Here is a 25,387-nt window from a genome sequence, read left to right as displayed (position 1 = left end):
AGGGGATTACTGAGTACAAGGAAGCCCTGATTTGATCCACTAAAGGTAATGAAGAGCCTGTCAAAAAAGTGAATATCCAAGGTGAAGAAAAAACTTGGAATGGGGTGGGAAAAAATACATCTGACTAGAGCTGTGTGAAGAGACCAACCTGAGGACTATACTGAGTAGAGCAGCAATCCTTCTTCCTCCACAGTGGTCAGTTATGATCTTTGACTCCCCAGAAACCATGTTGAAGGGACCCGTACTTGGCAATGATCTTGGCACCACTTATTCCTGTGTGGGAGTGTTCCAACATGGGAAAGTGGAGATCATTGCTAATGACCAAGGAAACAGGACCACCCCAGGCTATGTCACCTTCACTAACACAGAATATTTAATCAGTGATGCTGTAAAGAATCATGTTGCAATGAACCCCACTGGCACAGTTTTTTATTCCAAACATCTCATTGGTCACAGATTTGATGATGCAGTTGTACAGTCAGATATGAAGCATTGGCCTATTATGGTCATAAATGAAGCAGGCAGGCCTGAGCTCCAAGTGGAAGACAAAGGGGAGACCAAAAGTTTCTAAGAAGTATCTTCTATAGTCTTCACTAAGATGAAAGAAATTACTGAAGCTTACCTTAGGAAGACTATTGCAAATGCTGCCATCACAATGTTAGCCCATTTCAATGATTTCCAATGTCAAGCCACCAAAAATGTTGTAACCATCAGGGGTCTTAATGTGCTCCAAATAATCAATGAGCTAACTGCTGCTGCTATTGCTTATGGCTTGGACAAAAAGGTTGGTCCCAAGAGAAATGTGTTGATATTTGACCTTGGAGGTGGTACTTTCAACGTCTCCATTCTTACCATTGAAGACTGCATCTTTGAGGTGAAGTCCATATCTAGGGACACCCACTTGGGTGGGGAGGACTTTGACAACTGTATGGTCAACATTTCTTTACCAACTTCAAGTGAAATTACAAGAAGGACATCAGTGAGAACAAGAGGGTTGTTTGCCATATTCACACTGCTTGTGAATATGCAATGTGCACCCTCTCTTCCTGTACCAAGGCTAGTATTGAGATTGACTCCTTCTATGAAGGTATCAACTTCAATACCTCTATCACCTGGGTCTGTTTTTTTTTTTTGTTTGTTTGTTTGGTTTTTTTTAGTGAGACAATTGGGGTTAAGTGACTTGCCCAGAGTCACACAGCTAGTAAGTGTGTGTTAAGTGTCTGAGGCCGGATTTGAACTCAGGTCCTTCTGACTCCAGGGATGGTGCTCTATCCACTGCACCACCTAGCTGCCCCACCCTGGGTCTGTTTTGAAGAGCTGGATAAGAACTAGACTCCTGAGAAGGAAGAATCAGCAGAAAGACTTGGAGAAGATCTGCAACCCCTTAATTACTAAGTTGTACCAGAGTGCAGGGGGCATACCGGAAGGCATGTCTAGTAGGTTTCCAGGGGGTGGAGCAGCCTTATCTGGAGGTGCTTTTTCTGGACTCAGTTGATTAAAAAGGTCTATTAAACACACCAGAGAAAGAGCATTCCACTCAGAATTCCAAAAATTGAAGGACTCAAATTTGTAGTCAAGGTAGTAGCAATTGAAAAGTAACATTTAAGCTACTGTGTAAATCTGGGCATTCTGAATACTTGAATGTGTGTAGAGGGAAAGAAGTGAACAACATTGCTCTTTATCAGTACTGGAAACAAGTGGGAATGCAATTCTTGTCAAGGAGAATAAAATCTACTTAAAATTGGCAGCATTTAAAAAAAGGGAGGAAAGAAAAGAAACTAACAGGAAGAGAATAAGATGACACAAAGGAGTCAGGTACCAGATTTGGATTGGCTAGATGAAGGCAGAAGCTCATTGGAAAGCAGTGGAATTACTATTGCTCTCCCAGAGAGTGAGGGTAAGATCCAACTGAGGTGCCACCTTATGTTTGTGTTATTCTTTTCTTATAGAAAAGATGAATAGATGTGAGCTAGACAGAGTACAACTAGATGATTCTATAACTACTTGAGTGGCCAAATGTAAAGAGTAGTCATTAGTTATTCCAGGTTAATTTAGCACATGGTCTTTAGTGGAGTGCCCCAGGGATCCATGCTTTATCTTGTACTATTTAAAATTTTACCAGTGACTTGGATAAAGACATAGAAGATATTCTTTTCAAATTTTCATATGATACAAGACTAAGTAATAGCTAATATACTGAACAATGTCTGGATTAAAAAAAAAAGTTTAACAGATAAGAATGCTGAGTTGATTATAAGCAAATAAAATTTAATAGGGATATATGTAAAGATTCATACTCAACTTCAAAATAACATCTTTAATAGTATAAGATGGGAGAGCTATGACTAGATAGCAGCTCCTCTTCATGGGCTACAGGCTCAATATGAGACAATAATGTGGCATATCAGTTAGGAAGGGTAATGTGTTGAGGAGCTGGGGAAATCATATACCTGTTGTATTCTGCCTTATTCATATCACATCTCCAGTAGTATACTCATTTCTAGGGGTTGCATTAAACTGACTTTGATTACATTGCACCCAAGATCAATGCATTTGGACATACTAATTGATTCTAATTGAAATTTGCATTAGCAAACTACTAAGATTATGCATGAAGCATAAGATTATCCTTGACCCCTAGACTTCCATTTTTTATTTTCTATCACAACTAACTTGGAAAAGCCTCAACAAAGAACAAAGGGAGGGGAAAGAATGCTTTATTTTGTTCTATTTGGGGTGAAAGAGAAACAATCATGGCTAGAATGTAATACCAAATGATTTTTTTTTCAGATCCCTATGTTAGGGCACCCAATTTTATAGGGCCTTGACAGTACTTAAACTCCTTCAGAGCCAGAAAAAAAAATGATCTTAGCACCTAGTTAGCAAGAATAAGTAGTTAAAATAAGAAGCTGCCAGATGGTGCTCTTCCTCATCCCAGCAGCCACATACCAGATGAGATTTTCCCTGGTCTTGCCATCCTTGTTCTTGGGGTATCCAGTTTCTTATATTCTCAGGGTGGTGTCCTGGAGCTTTATCTACAGTTCCCCCCCGCACCCCAGGTGAATTTGTCTTAAAAAGTCACAGTGCTTTGAGGTCTCTTTTTATGCTTCTTACCCCAGGGGGATTTGTGAAGCTTGCCCTTGTGCCACAACTTCTAGTTATGGCTTGGAGGGTTTGTAACCAAGGCAACTCTGTTGCTCCAAGTAAGACTTTTCTGTTGATAATCTATCGTAATGCCAATAATTGCAGCTGAGAGTAGATTCTGTTTGTTGTGTGAGACAATTAGCACTTGAAATAAAAGAACAGATTTAAATAAATTGGAGGACTGAACAGTATGACCTGCTCTCTTAGGAACAAGCAACAGCTTCGGAATATGACTGACTGGTGATTTTTTTTGTAGCAGCCTCTAGAGTAAGAGAGAAATGCCATCAAATAATAAACTAGGTCTCCTTTATAATTACTATAGCCGTGGTGAAAACAATTTGTTTCTTCTCAGCTCCTATTTGAAAACACTTTAACAAATCTAAGTCTGCAAAATGGTGATACTGCATTTTAAAGAGAAATTTTATTCAAACAACTTGTCTTCATGTGTGATATCTTGTGAAAAATAGTTTCCTCCCAATTACAATCAGTATCTCCTTACAACACACACACACACACACACACACACACACACACACGCACACACTGCACTTTAAATAATAGTTTCATTTCATATAAAGTATTTGTGGCCCCAGGTCTATACATTCTTCTCCTAACCTTTAAAGTGTTTTCCTCTCTCCAAATGAAAATCACTATGTGAGATATTATTACCATCTCCTGACAACAGTGTATTGTACAAACTCATAGCCAGTGTTAATTAACCTTCAGACCCATCACTCTTACAGATTTTTTTCTTAAGCCTCAATTAATCTTTACTGTTCCAAGGAGACATACATTTGCCCTGAGTCAACTATGCTTGTTTTCAGTGACTCACTATTTATATAATGTTCTCCATCTAAAAGGCAATATATAAACACAGTAATTAAAAAAAAAATTCTTACACCATTGAAAGATAAAAATTGCCACCTCGATTTCAGAAATGAAGAAACTGAGGCATTAGCCATTTTAGAGACTTAAATGATACCTTATAGGGAGGTAAAGTTAGACCCTAGTTTGGAATTTAGAAATAGATTTCAGTTCCATAGTTTATTCTCTAGAAGAGCTGGAAAGGGTCTGAAATGATTGGAAATAGAAATGAGAAATATGTGTTCAGGGCCAAGGGATAAAAAAGGCTGGCCCTAAGAAACCGCAAAAGTCTGGTGTTACATAAGTGGGCCACTTAGAGATGAAGAGAAACAAATGTGCTTCCTCCACACAGCTGATGGGCTTTGTGGAAGGCTACAAGTTCATTTATTTATGATATTCCATATCTACTTTGTACATAGTCATTGGCATATTAGTCAAATATGATCTGACTGCTGGCCATACTTTTGATTCCCTTATTCCATTTCCTTAGCTGGCATAGTGGATAGAGTTAGCCATGAAGCCAAGAAGACCCAAGTTCAATTCTACTTCTGAAGTACAACAGCTGTGTGGCCCCGGGCAAGTCACTTAACCTCTCAATGCTCTAGGGAACTTGCAAAGAAGGGGTTGACCTGAATTGATAAAGGAAATTCCCTCATCTGTGAGTTCCCTAAACCAAGAAAACCAAAGGTCTATTCACTGTCTCTCTCCTTGTCTGGTATAGCACATGAAAAGACAGTACAATAAGCCAGATTTCAGCTTGATAGGAGTTGTCTTTCAATGGAGTGGTTCATAGGAGGTACTTGGCTTCCCCGCAGATGCAGTCTGGAAAAACTTCTGGTGTTTCAAAATGATCTTTGATAGTAGGATGCCTCTGTTCTACAGATGCCTCCGCCTCGTACCACCATTCCCTCCCCTTCTCCTGAAGTCTTCTATACCTAGAACCTTCTACGTAGAAATACACAGCTTCCTAGCTAATTGGTACCTCTTTGTAAAAGAGAGCAAAAGTGTAAGGGAATGAAATTGGCATTTGTATAGTGCCTACTATGTGCCAGACACTGTGCCAAGTGCTTCATGTGTATTTTTTCATATGATCTTCATAACAATCCTGAAAAGTGGGTGCTATTATTCTCATTTTACAGTCAAGGAAACAAAAGTGAAGTGATTTATCCAGGGCTACACAGCTAGGAAGTTGATGAGGCTAGATTTGAAATCAGGCCTTCCTGACTCTAGGCCCAGCACTCTATCCACTGTGCCACCTAGCTGCTTCTTTTTTTAGTGAGGCAATTGGGGTTAAGTGACTTGCCCAGGGTCACACAGCTAGTAAGTGTTAAGTGTCTGAGGCCGGATTTGAACTCAGGTACTCCTGACTCCAGGGCTGGTGCTCTATCCACTGCACCACCTAGCTGCCCCAACCTAGCTGCTTCTAACAGAGGTATAAAGCCATTCAAATATGCCTGAGTGAGAACTCCACCAGTCCCTATAAAGTAACAACTCTTCAGCTTCCCTGAAATGCCCAACTACTGGAGATGCCAGGTGCCTGAAGTGATAGGAAACTTCCATTGAACTGTCAAGAACTGGTAATGATATGACAAGCTTTCTCCCTTCCTCCCCCTGCTCTGTCTCTAAGTCTCTGTCTCTATCCCTCTGATTCTCTCTATCTGTCTCTCTCTGTCTGTCTCTCTCTCTTCCTCCCTCTACCTCTCTCTCTCTTTCTCTCTGTCTCTCTCTCTCTGCTACTATCAAGTAGGTCCTCCTGAGCTCAGGGCTCTATCCACTGTGTCCCCTAATTGCTCCCTGGGAGCTGTCTCTAGCAGAATGAACATGAATTCCCTTCCCTTTCTACAAACTAATAATCACAATGACTGGGCTCTTTGGAGACATCCCTTATTGTATCCCTTGTTGCTTTTATCTGTCCCCCTTTGGAGATGTCTATGCCACTCCCAGTGTCGGGGAATTGGTGCATTGCTCTAGTTTTGTAGGTATCAACTGATGCATCATTTTTGGGAAGTTGAATGCCGTCCTAGTACACTTTCTCTTATCTTCCCTGCCTTCTCCTATGTGACAAAGTTTCCCTGCAGTTTTACTCCTGCCACCCACAACATGAGGAGGCTTTATCTAAAAGAAGACAAAAGTTCCCCTGGGACCTAATTGGTCTTAGCTTCCCTGGCAGCTTTTTGACTGTCTAAGGGCATAAAAATCTCAGTCATATGAAGTCTCTGCCCACTAGATTTGGTGGATTTCTGAAGCTTGCACAAGTCAACTTGCCTTACATTTCTACATGGAGACTTTGAGATTAATGAGGGGGTTACAATGTGTACAGAGAGACTAAGTGTGTCCTTCCTCTGTTGGAACAAACTAAATACTGAATACTCCTTTGCAAAGCAATTGTTTTCACTTATCTCATCCTGTTTTAGGAGGAGACCTCTCATTCTTGTCATTTGTACTTTATTACAGTTCCTAACCATTCACTGAACAAATGTTTTAAGTTGCCTACTTTCTTTGTGCAAAACGCTATGCTTGGTGATGGGGGAATACATGGTGTCTGATGTTGTTCTTCACTGTCCATCTTCTGTGCATTTGCCCAGGCCATCCCTCAAGCCTGGAATACAATGGTTCCTCGTCTCTACAGGTCAAAATATCTTCTTCCTTTGAGTTCAGCTGTTATCTCTATAAAGTCTTTTCTAACTAACCTCTGACCACCTTCCCTGAGTTATTTTTTTTAATTATTATTTTTTGGTGAGGCAATTGGGGTTAAGTGACTTGCCCAGTGTCACACAGCTATTAAGTGTTAAGTGTCCGAGGCTGTATTCGAACTCAGGTCCTCCTGAATCCAGGGCCGGTGCTCTACCCACTGCACACCTAGCTGCCCCACCTTCCCTGAATTCTAAGGTGAAAGTGATACAGCTTTTTCTTAAACTACTTTGCCAGTAGAGAGAGTAAAGGTAGAGTCCCTAAGTCTCTTTTCCTTAAGCTATCACCACCTTGAATGGTAAATTTTGATAAAACAAACAAACTAAAAACTCACAGTGTTATATCTCACCAGCTGTTCCTTTAGAGTTTACCTCTGGGAGTCTCCTTTGTATGTTCCATAAGTATAGACATTGAAGATACCTTGAATTGATTCAGCTGAGCTAAGCTTCCTTACCAGAGTTGCTTTATGGAAGTGAATCATCTCAACTTGAGATAGCACCTGCAACTCTTTGTGGCTGCTTTGTACTCAGGTGACAAGAAAGTAATATCAACAGCCTGGACCTTAATCCCCTCAGCCATCTGAGACTCAAGAATGATCTCAGTATCTTTTAAGGAAAATTAGCCTAACTTGAAAGGAAGGCGGTGACAATAAAATATTGTTTCTACCACAAAAGGGATACAACATGTGTATTAATAAATATGATACAAAATAAAGATCAAGATAAAATACACAAGGGACCTGTGATTTACTTAGTGTGGTAAAGGCCCAGTTGGGCAACTCATTTCACAATATCACAAGATAATGTGTCATGAATGAATACCCCATGATACATTTTTCCATAATGCAGCAGCCTGCACTGTATTAATCAGTGCAAGTAAGTGCACAGTGTGTCTGATCCTTTTCTGAAAACAGAAATCCCCCACACTGAGGTAGCTTCACTCTACAAACTTGATTAGTCCACGAATATGCCTCTTTCCTCTTTCTTTTTCTTCCTTCCCTCCTTCCTTCCTTCATCCCTCCCTTCCTTACTCTATCCTTCCTGCCTCTCCTTTCCTTCTTCACTCCTTTTTCTTCCTCACTCCTTCTCTTTCTTCCTCCCTCCCTCCCTCCCTCCCTTCCTTCCTTCCTTCTTTCTGTCCTCCCTCAATCCCTCACTTCTTTACTCTATCCCTTCCTCCTTCTTTCCTTTCCCTCCTCACTCTCTCTTTTCCTCCCTCCCTCCCTCCTTCCCTCTTTTCTCCTTCCTTCCTTCCTTCCTTCCTTCCTTCCTTCCTTCCTTCCTTCCTTCCTTCCTTCCTTCCTTCCTTCCTTCCTTCCTTCCTTCCTTCCTTCCTTCCTTCCTTCCTTCCTTCCTTCCTTCCTCCCTCCCTCCCTCCCTCCCTCCCTCCCTCCCTCCCTCCCTTCCTTCCTTCCTTCCTTCCTTCCTTCCTTCCTTCCTTCCTTCCTTCCTTCCTTCCTTCCTTCCTTCCTTCTTTTTCTTCCCTTCCTTCTTATTACATAAAGAGAATTCAGTAGATATAACTTATTTGGATCTAGCAAAATTATTTGCTATAGGGACTCTCAAAAATCATCATCACAAAATGAATTCATGTTGGATTGTGTGTGAGCAGAATATGTGAAAAGAAAATTTTCTGAAGAATGATAACCAAAGGGTAATTCTAAATAGCAATGTTTTGACAAATGCAGCTAACACATCTAGGGAAATGTAATCTGAAGCACAGATATTCAAATGGAAGAAAAAACTTGGAAAGTAGTCATTCTGAAAGGGCCTAGGGGTGATAACAGGCAGCAAATTGGCTATGAGCATGTAATGTGATGTGATGGAGAGAAAAAAGACAATGAAATTTTGGGTAGCATAAGCAAAGGAATCACATTATATATAAAAAATACTATAGTCAACTCTCTTTATACTTCATGGTGAGAGCACTCCTGTAATACAACATACGGCTTTAAGCATTTCCACACAAGAAAGATGTTAATAACAAAGGGAATTCAGAAATGAACAACTTAAGTGATCCTAAAATCCTGCCAAATTGATTTATTAGGTTTGAATGGCAAAACAAAAGCCCAAAGATGTGTGTATGTGTGTGTGTACACATATATATGTATCTGTTATAAATCCCCATTGGCTCTGCAAAATAATTAGGGTCCTTTTTGTAGCTCTGTTGTGAAGGACAATAATTTTCTAGCTTAACTAGGATTGTCTGCTTTCAAGAGAACAGTAGTTAGGCTAAAATATTGAGTGAGGCTCCTGCTAGGAAATCTAAACATGTGCAGGTTGCACAGAAATGAAGCATATTTGTGCCAGTCATCAGGGAAAACTCAGTGCTCACCAAAGAGTACTCTGACAAAAGAGATAGAGAGGTAATTCTAACTGAGAAGAAGTGGGGAGTAGTAGAAAAAAGGCAATGAATCAAGAACCAGAGGACCTGGGTTAAAATCCTGTTTTTCTTAAGGTCTCTTAAGGCTCTCTTTCTAAGGTCCCTTTCAATTCTAAATCCTACAAGAGTCTTATAGCTATTTGTGGACATTTATTTGGATGTTAGCTCAAATGTAAGGATTGAAATAAGACCACAGATTTAAAGCTGGAAGGGATCTTGGAGGCCATCTCATTCAATCTTCTTATTTTACAAATAAGAAGACTGAGGCCCAGAGAAGTTAAGTGACTTGAACAATCATACAGGTAGTAAGTAACAAAGGCAGAATTCGAACACAGTGCCTATGACTACAAATCCAGTTCTTTCTCCTCTCATATAAATAACCCATATTTCGATTTATAGTTTACAAAGCATGATGCTTACAACAACCCTTGAGGAAAAGCAAGAATTATTCTTATTTTACAGATGCGGAAATAGACATTTGGAGGGAAGAAATTACTTTTCCAAGGTTCCATTGCTAGTAATTGGCAGGGCTAGAGCTCAGAGCCTAGTTCTCCTATTCTTCACTAAACTTTATTGCCTCATGAATATTTGAGAGATATTAATAGGAATCTATAAGAATCTAACTAGCATTTATTAAGCATTCACTATGTGTAAAACACTATATAGAAAGATAAAGCAAAACCAAAAGTCAGTCTTTGTCTCAACAAGCTTACATTCCATTGAAATGCTCAGGGAATTAATATGCTAATAATATTAAAGCATAGTTACTCAATCATATTAAGGTTAAGTGACAGAATGAAATAGAAAAGGAAAAAATTGAACTGAATTGTAAGGTGTGTTCAATCAGCAATGATATGTCTGTCCCATGAAATGTAGCACACTTTGAATGAACTTTGATATGATTAGAAAGTTATAAGAAATGAACTTTTTCATTCCTAAATGCACTATAGGTAATTATTATATATTAGAGAAAAATATTATTTTTCTTATAAATACCACTTGAGAGTAAAAGGGAATATTATAAGCTCTGATCTTCTTTTTTAACCTTGTGATTTAAATAATTCAACAGATTTATGGTTTCGTAGGTGTGAATATTTTCACCACTGGTATAGAAAAAAATTCCAAAACCTTATTCACCTTGTCTCATCTGGTACCATTCTTGTCCATGTCTTCCCACAAATCCTTTATAGAGACTAATTTGCAGGAGGCCTTCCTCTGAATCTTTTAATATCTCTTGGATCCCAGGGAAATACTCAGGCTGTTTACCTGCTGTCCTTTATCTTCACTACCTGACATTCTGGCTTCCTTTTTCTTTTTCTCTTTTCTTTTTTTCTTAAATTTTTTTTTAAAGACTGGGTCTCTATCTCATCCATGCTAGAAGTATAGGAGCTACTCAAAGGACTGGTCCTATTATGATTAGCATAAAAGCTTTGTTTCTTTCTGTTGCCAACCTAGGTGGCTTAGGTCCTCCTTATGCAACCTGGTGGCTCCTTGCACATTCCTTCCTCTCCCCGCCCCCCCCAGCCTGGGTCCATCATATTAATGTTAGTTATTCAGCCAGTCACTCAGCTGGTCAACAAACATTTATCAAGTACTTACAATATGCCAGACACTCCTAAGTAATGAGGATACAAATAGAGGCAAAAATGATATTTAAGGAGTCCAATAGGTCTTAGGGAGCCCATAGGGAGCTTACCTTATAAATGTAAGTAACTAGGTACATACAAGATACATACAAAATAGATGAAAGGTAATCTCTGCAGGGAAGGCAGTATTAACTGGGATAGAAGACCCAGGAAAGGAGAGACCTTTTCTAGCAGAAGGTAAGATATAGGCTCAATTTTTAAGGAATCCAGGGAAAAGAAGAAGCAGAAGTAAGGAGGGAATTTCAGGCATTGAGTACAATCAGTGCAAGGCATAGAAATAGTAGATAGAGTGTAGCATGTAAGGGATAGCAAGTTGACCAATGTACTTGGATCAAAGGGAGTAAAGTACTGGAAGACTGGTAAGACTGGAAGATGCCAAGTTATGAAGAGGTTTAAATACCAAAGAGAAGCATCCTGGAGGTATTAGGGAGCCACAAGAGGTTATTGTGGAGAAAAGCCATTCCTAGAGACTTCCAGGGCAGAGCCAAGATGGCAGAGGAAAGGCAGTGAGTTCTAGAACTCATGACACTATCACTCCAAAAAACATCCAAATAATACCACAAGACAATTCCTAGAGCAGCAAAACCCACAGAAGAATGTGCTAAAATCATCTTCTAACCAGGAACAGCTTGGAAGGTCAGAAGGAGGGAGCTGTTGTGCTGATACAGAAGTGGAGCCCAACGCCACAATCACCCTGACACAGATCCAGTCCCAAGAAGGCTTGACTAGAGAAGGAGACCCCCATAGCCTCTGAATCAGCTGAAGTACTTGAATTATTTCATTTTGGCAGCTTGCAATATTTTCTCCTTGACCTGAGAGCTTTGGAATATGGCTATAATATTCCTAGGAGTTTTCCTTTTGGGATCTCTTTCTGGAGGTGATCAGTAGATTCTTTCAATTTCTATTTCAGCTTCTGCTTCTAGAATTTCAGGTCAATTTCCCCTGAGAATATCTTGGAAGATGATGTCTAAGCTCTTTCCTTGATCATGGTTTTCAGGTAGACCAATAATTTTCAAATTATCTCTCCTGGACCCATTTTCCAGGTCAGCAGTTTTTCCCAGAAGATATTTCACATTGCCCTCTATTTTTTTATTTGCTTTATTGTGTCTTGGTTTCTCATAAAGTCACTAGCTTCCATTTGTTCAATCCTAATTATTAGGCAATTATTTTCACCAGAGAGTTTTTGTACCTCCTTTTCCATTTGGCCAATTTGACTTTTCAAGCTGTTGACTTTTTTCTCATGTCTCTCCTGCATCACACTCATTTCTCTTTCCATTTTTTCCTCTACCTCTCTAACTTTATCTTCAAAGTCCTTTTTGAGCACCTCTATGGCCTGAGAGCAATTAATATTTTTCTTGGAAGCTTTAAAGGGCCCCTGATGTTGACATCTTCCTCTGAGGATGCACCTCAATCTTCCTTGTCACTGAAGAAACTTTCTATGGTCCTCACCTTTCTCTGTCTGCTCATCTTGCCTTTCTTTTACTTGACTTTTAGCTCCTTAAAGTGGAGCACTGTTTCCAGGCTGTAGTATCCCAAGCTTAAGAAGTCCCAGGTGGTATGATTTAAGGAGGATCAGGTTCTTCACTTGCCTGGCCTGATCCCTGGTCCATAGATGACCCCAGACCAACTTGCTAATCAACCAGCTTTGTGTGTTGTGGTTGTCAGCTCTGATGAGCCTGTGCCCCTACCCCACCTGGGCCACTGCTACTCAAGCCTACCTCCTGGTTCCCAGCAGGGGTGAAAAACCCAAGTTCTGCCTCAGCCCCAGCATAGACCCTTGTAGTCTCCACCCCTGCCAAAGGCTCAGCCTCTCACCAGACTGTGAGCTTAGTTCCAGATGACACTGGTGCTTCTGCTGATTCAGAGGCTCTGGGGGACTCCTTCTCTGGTGAGGCCTTCCTTGGACTAGATCTGTGTCAGGGTGACTGTGGGGTTGGGCTTGACTCCTGTATCAGCACAGCAGCTCCCTCCTTCTGACCTTCCAAGCTGTTCTTGGTTAGAAGATTATTTTAGCACATTCTTCTGTGGATTTTGCTGCTCCATGAATTGTCCTGTGGCATTATTTGGATGTTTTTTGGAGGGATAGTGTCATGAGTTCTAGAGCTCACTGCCTTTCCTCTGCCATCTTGGCTCTGTCCCAGAAGTTCTGGTCCTGGCACTATTGCCCCAGTTTTCTTTCCTCTCCCACATCTGTGGCAATTTTTCACTGAGGGTATCCCATATGTTTCATGGCTTCTGAATTTTTAATCACTGACTCTTGGAAGGAACCTCTTAGTAGTGTCCCAGCAATATTCTCTCCCAGGAGGGACTATCCCCAGAACAGCCCTTGAGATGGATGGAAGATGGGGACAAGATAGTATAGGAAAGGGGCCCAGAAGAACAAAATCACTTCCCTAAATGCACTGGACATTATTTAGAACTAGGCAGAATGAAACAGGTAACTGGAAGGATTGAGAGAAAAGGAAATGAAAGAAGAATCCCAAATGCAAAGCATTCTCAGAGCCTCCCTTGCTTCCAAACACTGCATTGGAGCACTTTCCCCCAACAGTCTTCTCAACCAAGCCCAAGGGATTAGAGCTGGGCCTGAAGAGTGTTCCTTTCTTAGAATGGGACCAAAAAAAGTGGAGAATAGATATAACTACATACTTTCCCTTCATCAGTGTCCAATTAGCTACCAGTGCCTTCTTGAAGGTTATATATTTCATTCAACTCTGGTAATAGAGAACAGGAAGCAAACTTTTGGGGAAGAGCACAAAAATAATGTCCCTACACAATAGATTTTTTAAAAGCCTGTTTACAGCAAGGAAACCATAAAAAAATAGCCAGAGTGAATAATAAAGACAGATCAATACTCCAAAGAGAAAGAGAAAAATTATGCACATGCATAAAATATAGTTAATGATATTCTTTTTGTGGTGGCAAAGAACTGGAAACTGAAGAGGTGGCCAACAATTGGGGAATGGCTGAGTAAGTTATGATAAACGAATGTGATGGAATATTATTGTACTATTAAGAAATTATGAAAAGGACACTTCCAAAGAAATCTGGGAAGACCTAAAAGATCATGATGACAAGATTAGTTGAGATGAACAGTTCTTAATGAAGTCCTCCCATTTCTCTCATTTTTCTCATACTAGATGTTTACTAAATAATACTTTAGGGGCAGCTACATGGTGCAGTGGATAGAGCACCAGCCCTGGATTCAGGATAACATGAGTTCAAATCCAGCCTCAGACACTTAACACTTACTAGTGTTAAGGGTTAAAATTCTAGCTAAACTGTCTAAAATATCTAATGAGTGGTCGCCAATAAATTATAAGCTTTAGCAAGAGTTAGACTTTTAAGCATTTATTAAGGAGAATAAGAATTTAGTAAAGAGAGAGAAAGGCCTAGATTCCTATCTATTAAAGGGAGAGCACATTTCTAGCTCCGCTCTCCACCCGAGTCCAGAGGAAAGAGCCCCAGACTGAGCGCCAGTCTCTTCCTTCCTCCTCCCACTAGTCCGCGTCACTTCCTGAATCCTGAAGAAAAGACTCCTGGTCTTGCCCTCAAAGACCTTCCCTTCATGGGCAGAACTCTTCTACAGTAAGTATCCAGCAGATGGCATTATTCCAATCGTTACAGTCCCCCCTGTTGTTCCTCAAGAAACAAAATGTTTCCTTGACGGAACAGTAAAAAGAATATAATAACTATTGCTAACTAATAATATGTGAACAACAATATAGAAAAGGAAGAGAGGAAAGTTTTGTTCAGAGGGGCGATTTTTTTTTTTTTGTCCTCATGAACCGACGCTTTGACATTAGTCTTGCAAAGGGAGGGCCTCTGCAGAGAATACATGTTACAGATGGTGTATATTATAACAGAAAGAGAAAAAAAAACAACAAAAACAACAAATCAAAACTGTTCATTTAAAGTCTCTGAAAGTCTTTTCTCAGATGTCCTCTAGGTGTAGTCCTGGAATGGAAGTCTTTTCAGGGGTTGATGTGTGGATGCTGGTAATCAGCCAGGAAAATTTCCTACAAAATTGAGCTTAACACAACTTTAAAATAGCTTTGTCAATAATCAAATCAAACAATGAAAGTTCTCAAAAACATGTCTAAGGGAATTCAGAATCTTAGTTGTTACACATGAAACATATAATAAAACAAAAATTGAAACATTCTTTAAAATTATAATCTTACTATAGTCCCCCCTCATGGAGGGTAATTGAGAAGACAATTGCTGCAATATTAATTAATAAAAATAATTTTTATCTTTGTTTTATCACTTTTTGCATCATCTGCCTAATTATCCTCATGCCATTATGAGAAATTTAAAAATCTAATATAATTGGTAACAGGTGTCAAGGCCAAATTCAACACTGTATTTATCATGACATCTGAGATAATTATGGGGGTTACCATAAAAGAACAGAGAAATGATGGGATATGAGCATTCCCACACTTGAGCAATATGTACTGCCCATACAGTATGCCAGGCTTAAAATAGGTGGATGGAATATATGTCCATGCCACCGAACATATTGGAAGAAACTGAGTCAGACTTAATCAGATGCATGGGATTGAGATGTCCATGGCATCAGGCATATAGGAGGGAGCATAGAAGCCAGGTGTAGAAGTGAGATGGGTGGGATGAATACTTCCAGCCATCTGTACAATATCGTGGGGAAAAAGAGAATAAAATATTAAACCAAGAGAATCCAACCTCAACATTTGTCAAAAGCCGTTCCCTCGGCCATACCTTGACTTCATGCATGTCTCCCCTCATGTGACAGTTCAGTGTCTGCTCTTGCATGTATTCCTCTTGTGATTGGATGGCATCTTGGCCAACTGGCATCTGATAACTCAGAATAAAGGCAATTAATGTCTTAAATGATAAGTTCCCATAATCCAAGTCTCATATGGATTTAAAATTGAGGATAATAAATGATTGCAAAAAATGTGAATACATCTTGACTCAGAACACAATATATAATTACGCAACAATTTCAAATAATACCCATTTTTTTTTACTTAGTATACAATTACTTTTGTGAAAAATCTGAACATATTTAAATACAAGTTAAAGCACAACAGAATCTCAAAGAAAACTTTTTTTTTTGAAAAAAGAAAACTTTTACAAATGTTCCCCTCTTTTTTTTTTTTTGAATATGCTTATCAAAAATAATACTTCTTTACACTTGCCATGGCAACCAATTTGCCAGGGAAATGCTTCAAAGAGTTTGATCAAATAATCAGTTGAGAAAAAATAACAAAAACAAACAACTCAGAATATGGGAGCACAATACTCCTAGAATTAACATTGTATAATAAAAACAAAACCATCTTGCAATGTTTCAAAATTAGATAGATAAATGAATAGAAGAAAATACACATGGAACAATAAAAGACAATGAAATTCAAACTAAGGAAATATAAATGAATATGAACTTAATAAGAGTATTATAAAATATAAACTTGATCACATGACTATAAAAAACTTTTACAAATATTCTCCTTGTTTTAAAAACTAAGTATAAAACACAACCTCAAAAGCATGAAAATCTCTATGAAAATAAACCCATACCATTAATTTCAAAATGTATATGTAATAGCATAGAAATCCTATGTAACCTCTGAACTGATACTGTTAATAATCTGAGTGAATTCAGAACACTCTTGATTCCGATATCTAAAATCCCCAATACTCATATCAATACCTTGCTGCTTACTTCTACATTTCTGTAAAATATATACCCTTCCATGGCAAAAGCAGAGTCTTGAACTATGTTGATGATTGTCATTCTTATTCAGCTTAAGTTTTTCTTCTTTAACCCCTCTATATTGTCTGTCAGTCTTTTCACCATACAAATGCTTTATAAGATTACTAATTAAAGACAAAAGCAGGTTAGCAAAATTATGAACAAATCGAGCATATCTGGAATTTAAAGGGTTTTCTAAGGTTGTCTCAGAAGCACAGCCAGGCCGGGGAAGGGCTGAGCCTGAAGCTGCAAATGCAGGTAGAAAAAGTTGAGCATGCGCATCAGATCTCTGGACTTCCCAGGCAGGGGAAGCAATGGGCTTGGCCATGTGAGGAGTAGAGGGTGGGGTCTGGAGAGGAGGGGAGGGACCAGAGCAATTTGAATCAGACTTGATTTTGAACTCAGGCCTGGATTCCTCTTCCCCCACTTTGCCTCCAGGTGCTAGGGGATTAAAAGCTTCTAGAGGGTGGGTCATTGCCTCCAGGCATGCAAAATTAAAGCAACAATTACTGTTAGAACTGGGAAAAGCTGCGGGAATCTCTTCAGGCTTCTCAGAAAAAGCATGGTTGGGAGAGGGAGAGATATTTCCTTGTGTGAGTAAGTTGCTGGCTCTTTTAACAAAAAGAAAAAGAAAAATAGAAAATCCACAAAAACAAAGCATTAACATGATCTTATCTCCCATTTGTCTGGTTAAACAGACTAAAATCAAAAATAGGATAATTAGGGAGTTTAAAAGGTCCATTCGAAAAAATTTAAAGGAAAACACAGCCAGTACACCAGTACTTAGCAGTTAAAGGGAGAGGGAGGGGAAATTTCTTACCCAACCAGAAGATCAGAAGACAGGTTTAGCTTTCCTCTTCGTGGTCAGCCATCTGTTAAGGGTTAAAATTCTAGCTAAACTGTCTAAAATATCTAATGAGTGGTCGCCAATAAATTATAAGCTTTAGCAAGAGTTAGACTTTTAAGCATTTATTAAGGAGAATAAGAATTTAGTAAAGAGAGAGAAAGGCCTAGATTCCTATCTATTAAAGGGAGAGCACATTTCTAGCTCCGCTCTCCACCCGAGTCCAGAGGAAAGAGCCCCAGACTGAGCGCCAGTCTCTTCCTTCCTCCTCCCACTAGTCCGCGTCACTTCCTGAATCCTGAAGAAAAGACTCCTGGTCTTGCCCTCAAAGACCTTCCCTTCATGGGCAGAACTCTTCTACAGTAAGTATCCAGCAGATGGCATTATTCCAATCGTTACACTAGCTGTGTGACCCTGGGCAAGTCACTTAACCCCAACTGCCTCACCAAAAAAATAAAAATAAAAATAATTTTAAAAACCAATACTTTAATAGTATATTCTAGACTTTTTTCCAGGCATAACAATCAAGTTCACAGGCTTGTAGTTTGCTTTTTGAAAGTTGGGACATTTGCCTTTCATTAGACTTTTGATATCTCTGGTGTTCCTTTTAAATGTCATCTGTAGTCCTTCAGCAGTTCTGTCCACTAGTTATTGTAGTACCCAGGATATAATTCCTCTGAGACAGATGATGTGAGTACATCACATTTAATTAAATTCTTCCTTATCCTCATCTCATTTATTTTGGATACCAACTTCCATATATGTTCTATTCTCTCCTTGGTAGACAAAAAAGAAGCAAAATGAGAGTTAAGTAGCCTTTTCTTCTCTTGGTTGTCAATTATCATCATTTTATGTACCTGAGAAAGTTATCTTATCCCTTGTTAGAACTGTCTTTACCCCCAATATAGCTTTAACACCTTTCTCATTGTTTTTGTCATTCATAGCTTGCCTTTTTAAAAAGTCTGATGTTGGGGGAAAATAAAATTCTAAATAAAAATAAACAAATAAATAAAAGTCTTATGGATGTGTTTTCTTTTTACATTATAAACACTTACAGTTTATTCCCATTTAACAAGAGGTTTATAGCAAAGTAAAACAGTTGAGTAAAATAAATAATATAGGGATCTCATTTGAAAGTGTATGTGACATTTCACATTTGTACAACCCCCAACCACTGTACTTTTTAAGAAAAAATAACAGAAATCTATTTTCTTACCATCCTACCCCACAACCCATTGGGAAAAAAAAAGAAAAAAAAAGATTCCTTGTAATATGTATTCAGTCAAGCAAAACAACAAACTCTTTCATTGGTTGTATTTTCTCTCTCTCTCATGTATATCTCTGTCTATAGAATCATAAAAATTTTATATAGGTGGTAGAGAAGACACACAAATATAGATAGATAGATAGATAGATAGATAGATAGATAGATAGATAGATAGATAGATAGATAGATATCTGCATGCACATATTTATCAATAGTTATTGATATCCTCTCCTACTTTTTTTTCGGAGTTGGTGGGGATTCTCCCCTATCCCTCCCATGTCTTCGGCTTCCTCCCTTCCATCACATACCTTTTATATAAGTCTCTCAAAACCCAGACTGTTGTGTCATTTCTAACATAGATCTTTTTTATATGTACTTAGTCTAATCCAACTGCTTTTCATCTTCTATTGCCTGGCTTTGCTTCCATAGCCTATGTATTTCTTTTTAAAATATAAGTTGTTTGGTGATAAATAGGCTATTCACATAGTGAAGGTTGACAGGTGAATGGACAGAAGGCTCCACAATGACAACAGAGAGCAAGAAAAGCCTCTGCCATTTTGGGTGGGTCTCTTGGACTGCATATATGAGAGGACAAGGCCAACAGTTGTACACTCCTGTACAAGCATAAGGGGATTGCAAAGCTACATCATTGGAAGCTACTTCTAAATCAATGAGATCACAGATCTGTTTGTATATTTGACTAACTTATGGAAAGAGTCTATTGAAGGTTGGAGGGGTTGTGGTCTACTTTGGTGAGGGAGTACCTACGGCGTTGAAATTTTGTGTGACATTTAAAAAGGTTTGGAAGATATATTTCTGGATAATTTAATAATTTTATTAATAAGGCCAGCAGATTATTAATAAAAGGATGGTCATTTGGATGGCTAGCTTAGACCAAAGACAATCATGGAGGTAGACTCACAATTTTTATACCCTTCAAAACAGTAGGTGGTTCATCAAAGAGCAATCAGATCTAATTGGTTAATGTGATTGGAGGTGGGCTATATTAAAATGAAAGCCTGAGCATCTCTTGAAGAGCAAATGTATCTTTATACCAAACCACCCATAGCTTTAGGTTATCAATTCAAAGAATGTAAACTCCTTTCAATGGGGAGCTGAGTGAGTCCTGGACAGAGAAATTATTTTCACTCAAGCCAATAGCAGCCTTGGCTATCTAGACCAAAGGATCTATCTCCACCCAAGCTCGAGTAGAACACAATGGGCTTCTACCTTAGATTAAATTCATTGCAAGGTTGGGTGGTGTCTGATCAAGATGAGGAGAGTTAATGCAATCTTATCATCAGTAATGTCCTGAACTTTTAAAGGACTTTAGAAGACAGGGAGAGCTCTGAATTTCCTCCCAAATTATTGCTTATTAATAATCATTTCTCATACATAGACCTTTTAATGTATTGAGGGGACAAATATATCTCCTAGAATAGTGTTTAATTTGGAGTGTTCTGTTTTGAAACACACATAAAAGTTTTATAACTAATTTTTAAAACAACAGTAGTCACAAGTTGTGTCTAGTGAGAACAGTCAAATTAAAAAAAAAACCCTTACAACTTGGCATTTACAGTATTTCTAGATTTTCTTTCATTATCCCTGTCCTGTAGCTCATAAAAAAAAAAATTTGCTTAGGGAAACTTGTGAAGATTTATATGAAGCTATGCCAGGGACATAGTAGTATGAGAAAATAATTATTAATAATGTTTTTTTTGGGAGATTCTTTCCCCTCCCCCCCCACCTCACCCTCAAGCAAAAGTTTACCTTAGAAACTTTAGCTAATCCCTTTTGGGACCAACCCAGGAGTTCATGGGTGGCTCAATAGAAATGGAGATTAAAACCAAACCCATCTGAAAGGGTCTTTGTACTACATCCTGATGTCAGCACAGTACACCTCATTTTAATTGGACCACCCTCAGGTCACATCAACCAATGGAATTGAATGATTCTAGCCAATTAGCTTTGAGCAGTGTGTAAGAGCCACTTCTATTGGAAGAGGAAAAAAGACCAAGAGGCAAATACCATTCTGGGTGGCATGCTAGGTGAGGGAGTCTGTCTGGTAGCTTTCTCTCTGGGTAATGTAGGACTTCTTAACGCTGCTTGGAGTCATGTGCTCTTTCTTAGAGACAATATGGTGCTGGGGGGGTTTTCAGCTTGTGTTAAATGTAGTCAATGCTCCCCTAACATTTAATATGATTTAATAAATGCTTAGTACCTAAATAGGTGCAATAGCCATTAATTTTATAAGTAGCAATATCTTAGAAATCCCAACCTAATTCCCCAATAATTTAGACATAAACAGGCTAGTTCCGCAATATTTTAAATGACACAGTAGGCACTTAATCTGTGTTTATTGATTGATTGATTGATGGATGCCAAATGAAGTAAGCAGAATCATGAAAACAATATTCACAATAACTACCACAGCACAGAAAGAAAGAAAAACAACAAAGCATTTGAAATGAAATTCTCTAAAATTATAATGACCAGACTTGACCTCCAAGCAAGAAATTTTATGGAGAAATATAACATGACAGATACTCTCACATTAGCAGTACATTTGGGGGAAAACTACATGTCATGCCCAGCCACATAGGGTTACTGTTTATAAGGCCAAAGTCTAGAGAAACTTTAAACCATGTTTCCTTAACAGATGGTGCATTTGTGTTTTCTAATAAAATATCTTATCTGTATATAGTTGTCATTTTAAAATAAGAGCTCTGCATCATTTTGGTAGTCACTGACTCTCTCATTTGTATTATTTGTGTGTTGCTGCAGTCCTTCCCAAATCACATCTTCATCTGGTTGGTTCATTGACCCTCACTGTGTCTGAACGGATTCATCTCCCATTCCCATCTCTTTTCCTTCAGCTCAGTGGCAAAATACATGCTGGTTCTTATTAGAGAAGAAGAAAGACTGATTCATGAATCCTAGGGTGAACTGGAACTAGTGTTCACTCTGGCAATATGTCCAGCACCTTAAGATGCTAAACATTCCGACTTTCTAAACTGCTTCTGACTTTGAATGTTGAGCTGTTGGAAATATCACGAAGAGACTCAGCCAGACTAAGGATTAGTGATAAATGTTGTCACTTTGTGGACTAGTTAAAAACTTTCATCACTTATCTCTTATGTCTTGTTTGGGAATTGTTGAGATAAATAATGTTTGTTGATTTGAATAAACACATATATTATCAATATAGTTTACATAATTTCTTCATATGCATTTTCTAATTCCTGGGAACTTTGAAGAACAAGATGTTAAATTTATAGGAGAAATTATATTAGCTTTTAGACTAAATGTAAAAGTTATCCCCAAATGTGAGACTCTCTCAGATTCATACTCTCTGTGTGGTCACCAGAAAAATATGGTTATTCACCTGTGGGATTTAGGGCTACAGGAATAATTACCTTTCACTCTTATCTCCCACAGCCAGAAGAAAACATCTGCCTTTTGAATTTTGCAATGAAGGACAGAATTAAAACCCTATGGAGATATCCATTGTTGTTCTGGCCAAAATGAAAAAACAGAAAAAAACACATAAATAGGGAAGACAGGAGAGAATATTTCCTGTTCAGATTAATGGCAAAGTGTTATGTTATAGAGAGTAAGGAAAGATCTTTGAAGTCATCTAGTCCAACTTCTACTTAAGGTATGAATCCCCTCTAAATGTAAATATAATTCAAATTATTTGAGGGTAATAGACATAACTTTAAACAGACATCCATTCTTTACTTAAATAAATGGAGACAGATGTTGGCTTAAATAATACGATCAGTTTTGCTTGTTTACTTAATTTTTTAAAAACTTTTTTAGGGGTAGAAAAGATCACTAAGGAACAATTTGACCAAAAGCACCTTTTGAGTGATAATTAACTTGCTATTTTTTTCTGTTTTCTGTTACCATAAATATTCATGACACATTTCCTATCAAATTGTAAGTTCTTCAAAAAACACTGTTATCAGTATAAGAAGAACATGAATCAGACAGATAAAGCTAATTGGTTAGTATTTTTTTCTCCTTTATTTTAAATAAAGCTGTTGGAGGTTCCTAGGGTAATGAAGAGCTTTGTTGTTATGACAACTGCTTATTCCTTTCCCTTTGAATAAGCTTGTGATGGGTTAGGCAAATCATCAGGAATAATTAAAACAAATGATAAGTGAAGACACATCTACTTAGAGAAACAGGACTGTCAAAAATGGTTAACTTTTTTTTTTTTTGCTGCTTTTAGGATAGAATTTGCATAACAAGAAATTAATACCACCCAGCTTAAAAACAGACTTTAGTATAAGTGGTTTCTTTAAGCAGGAATCTCATTGCCTTTAATAGGGTCAGAAGTTCTTCTTGGAATCTGTTCATTCAGTAGTTATCTCCCATTTTGAACAATGTACCCTATTTAAAAGCTACCAGAACTGTGTACATGGTGGTCAGTCAGGGGAACCAAGCATCCTATGCGATTGCTCAGACAGCTCATTTAACTTAGATGTTCTTATTTTCATCAAGGAACAGGAAAGTTTCACTTCAATTTTATTTCCATAAGTATAATTCCATCTACTTGGTTTTACTCATTACCAGAAGGAGGTATTTCGAATAATCCAAAATAGCACCAGATTCTCAAAAAATGTCTTCCTCCTCTAAGATCCTTCCCTACTAGCTCTTTCAACATGTATCCTTTTCTAGTCTGCCTAATTGGTGGGCTAAAAGTAACAAATCTCCCCCCCCCCCCATTATAATCTTATTTTTTTATTTTGCCTTTAATGCCTTCTCTTGCTTATTCTAGATCATGTAAAAAAAACAAAGAAAGAAAGAAATCCAGAGTATGCTTTTAGTCAATTGATAAGTGCACTGGGGTGATTAGTCAATGTCCTCTGTAGGCCTGAAAATAATATGATATTGTTCTTATATAAAGGTTATGGTCTTGATTCACTATAAGTAGGATTTAAATTTTAAATTGCTCTTCTGCCAATGAAAACATGGTGAGGCTGGAGGTGCTTAGGACAATGGTCATGGAAAAGGGCAAAGTCAAAGAGCCCCTAATGTGGAATCTTACTAGCAATGCTTTTCCAAAATGCCAAGTTGAACTGACATGAGCATCTCAGCACAGTGCATTTCCTTCAGAATTTCTTTTAACAACTCCAGTGCTTTCTAATGGCTTAACATTAAAAGGATCAACTCTCTCTGTGTTTGCCATGGAAGGGTTATGAAATCACAAGATTAGGAGCTGAAAGTGTTATTAGAGATCATCTAGTCAATCCTGTTCATTTTACAAAGGAACCTGGGATGCCACCTTCCCAGGGGCAAAGTGAATTGACCAAGGTAACACAGGTAGTGTGGAAATTGATTTTGATTTGGGGACCCTACCTTTCGGCTGAGATTAGAAAGCCTTAGGCCCTCAAGGTTTTTTCTGTGTGAAGGGCTGGTGGCCCTCCCCCTCCACTTCCGCTGAGCAAAAAAAGCCCCATGGGCTGTGTGAGATGCCAGGTCAAACAGCTGGGGGAAAAAGCCCTAGTTCCCTCTGCCCTGAGCGAATCAATCTGAGAGATCCCAGGCTCGTCCAGGCCGGCCTCTGGTGTAGCAGAGTTCCCTGGGTTCACAGAAGGGGGCATGGGCCCCTGGAGCCCTGGGTGTGGTACCCACGAGACACTTGAGCATTCTATCCCCACTGGCCACAGTGCTAGGGCAGCTGGTGGATTAGCTTGGTGTGTGTGGGGGCGCAGGAAGCCCCAAGATTTGAGTGGAGAGAAGGAAGATCTATATATAGACCTGGGAGTTAGACAGGGGGGCTGACTGGCAAGATTAAGGGAATGGAGAAGGACACAGGAGAAAGCTAAAGGACTAGGGCAAGAGGCAGATGTATGGAACTTGGGAGAGGCCAGAAGATTAAGAGAACAAAAGGACACTGGAACACTAGGAGAACAGAAGGAGAGGTCGGTGAGAGAGAAACACAGGGGTTCAACTGTGGTAGTAGGGAGAGGAAAATTAGATGCAGGAGGATTGACAAAGTGAATGGGGGCTTGGAGTTAGAAGAAAGGAGCTGAACAGTGAAAGTGGAGCATATCCTAAGGCAAGAGGCAGCAAGGGCCCTTATTGTATTAAAAGCAAACAGGTTGTATAATTTGCATTTCTTAACCTTTATCTCTTACATTTATTTTTATAAATATACTTCTGCTTTGATTATTTAGTTAAGAGGCTTCTTATTCTTTTGCTTATCAATTTGGGAGCAGTGTGGAGAAACTTCATAAATGGCCCATATTAAATTAATAGCAGTCAGATAGCCAGTTAGTCAACAGTCCCAGATTAAGTACCCCAGTCAGATTATGCCCCCCAAATTATCCCTAGTCATTTAAAATATTTCTACAGTAGAAAGAAGGAGAAATGTGATTTAAATCAAGGTCTTCTTAATGTCAATCATATAGTTATACCATTATACCTTTTACTTCTCAGGAAGAAAGAAGTTTCTTGTATCAAATACAGAATACTTTGGACTCAGAGAACACTTTCATGAGAGGCTGCTCCAGTAAGACTTTGGCAAAAGCTAAAGGTCTTCAGGGGCTAAAAGATAGTGAAAAATAAAGGGAAGGCCTTCAGATACAAAATAGAAATCCTTGTCCTAAGAAGTGTGAAAGATTTATAAGCACCTTAATTTCACTTAAAGAGGCCAGAAAGACTAGGAACATGCTTCCAGGGTATAGATTTAATTCACATAGCTGTCCCTAGCCACTCATCTATATAAATTTGCCAAAGGAGGTAGAGAGGGGAAAAAAGACTGACTACCCTAAGGAACCATAGTTTCACTTTATGGG

At 38.7% G+C, this 25,387-nt stretch overlaps 1 pseudogene; it reads left to right on the top strand.

Moving 5' to 3' along the window:
- Positions 1 to 226: 226 nt before the first annotated feature.
- LOC122728889 lies at positions 227 to 25,157 on the top strand (annotated as a pseudogene).
- The last annotated feature ends 230 nt before the right edge of the window (positions 25,158 to 25,387 follow it).

Source organism: Dromiciops gliroides, chromosome 5 (assembly GCF_019393635.1).
Source record: "Dromiciops gliroides isolate mDroGli1 chromosome 5, mDroGli1.pri, whole genome shotgun sequence".
NCBI classification, from domain to species: Eukaryota; Metazoa; Chordata; class Mammalia; order Microbiotheria; family Microbiotheriidae; genus Dromiciops; species Dromiciops gliroides.
This window is presented reverse-complemented; position numbering and strand designations above follow the sequence as displayed.